The sequence below is a fragment of the Triticum aestivum genome, chromosome 7A, assembly GCF_018294505.1.
Source record: "Triticum aestivum cultivar Chinese Spring chromosome 7A, IWGSC CS RefSeq v2.1, whole genome shotgun sequence".
Classification (NCBI taxonomy): Eukaryota; Viridiplantae; Streptophyta; class Magnoliopsida; order Poales; family Poaceae; genus Triticum; species Triticum aestivum.
In genome coordinates this window covers 33983650-33985373 of record NC_057812.1, presented here as the reverse complement: position 1 = coordinate 33985373, position 1724 = coordinate 33983650, and positions in this window count along the sequence as shown.

The window sequence follows — 1724 nt, the reverse complement described above, 5'->3', positions numbered from 1 at the left end:
GCACGCGTCTCCTGTGCGTGGCCCTCCTCATGGACGGCGCAGCCGCCGGCACCTGGAGGGGGGAAACTACCGTGTCGGGTCTACACGGAGTGGATGTAGCTATGGGTTTGGCCCGGATGTTGCTCCCCGGTGTCCCTCTGGGCCGACCCGACACAACCGGGTGGAGAGGTACACTGGTCAAAGCCCGTCCGTGCAAAGTCAAAGGGCTAGATCCCGTGGTCAAACGCTACAAGGTTAGCCGAGACGGGGGCCCTGGGGGTAGCAATGCCACCGGAGCGTCGTACCGGGCCCTCATACATGCGGGGTGGTGTTGTGACATGTCCGAAGAGGCGGCACGCGTCTCCGGGGTGTGGTCCCCGTCACGGACGGCGCCGCCGCCGGCACCTGGAGGGGGGAAACGGACGCGTCGGTCCCTCATTTTATATGTAAACGGAACTTTTCAATGCATATGAAAATAATATACACTAAAAATATATTTGAATACAGTTAATAATATTTTTATAAAAATGTTAAACATGTATAAAAGTTGTTGCAAAAATATATATTAAGAATGCATTAAGAAAACATTAAAAATGCATATGAAATAATAATACATAAAAAATATAACTTATGACTATAAAAACATCAAAAATTTATATGAAATAAAAAAACAGAAAGAATAAAAAATATAAGCTATTAAAAATATTAAAAATATAAAAAATATAACTATGCCTACGGCTAAGCCGTCGGCATAGGTGCCACGTGGCCCGCCGACAACGGGCATCACGGCCGGCTAACGACGTCAAATCTATGCCGACGGCCGTGATGGGTGGCCGTCGGCATAGATACGGGTGACACGTCACCGATCCAGAGCGCACCGACCAGGACCTATGCCGACGGCAGCCGTCGGCATATCTGACACGTCATCGATCCGCGGCGCTGTCCATCTGCCCTGGCCGCAGCTATGCCGACGGCTTTGCCATCGGCATAGTTTTTTTTCTTTTTTTCCATATAGTATTATTATTATTATTAAGCATACATTATGTGTTAATAAGCATACATATAGATTGTGTTAATAAACATACATATAGTATGTGTTAATAAGCATATGGTATGTTAATAAGCATATAGTATGTGTTAATAAGCATAGATATAGTTTTTTTTTCTTTTTCTTCACTGTTTTCTTTATTATTATTATTTAACTAACTTACATACAGTATGTGTTAATAAGCATACATACATTATTTTTCGGTTTTGTACAGAGCGGTGTGACCCCCCTCACGAACGGTGACGCCGCCAGCTGGCAACTGGAATGGGGAACAGCCGCATCCGGTCTATACGAAGGGGACTTTGCTCCAAGTGTTTATATATATCGGATGACCTACCACAACCGGATGGTGTTATGGCATGTCCGAAGAGGCGGCACGCATCTCCGGGGTGTGGCCCCGTCACGGACGGCGCCGCCGCCGGCACCTGGAGGGGGGAACGGACGCGTCGGGTCTACATGGAGTGGATGTATCTATGGGTTTGGCCCGGATGTTGCTCCCGGGTGTCCCTATGGGCGGACCTGACACAACCGGGTGGAGAGGTCCACTGGTCAAAGCCCGTCCGTGCAAAGTCAAAGGGCTAGATCCCGTGGTCAAACGCTACAGGGTTAGCCGGGATGGGGGCCCAGGGGGGGTAGCAATGCCACCGGAGCGTCGTACCGGGCCCTCATACATGCGGGGTGGTGTTGTGGCATGTCC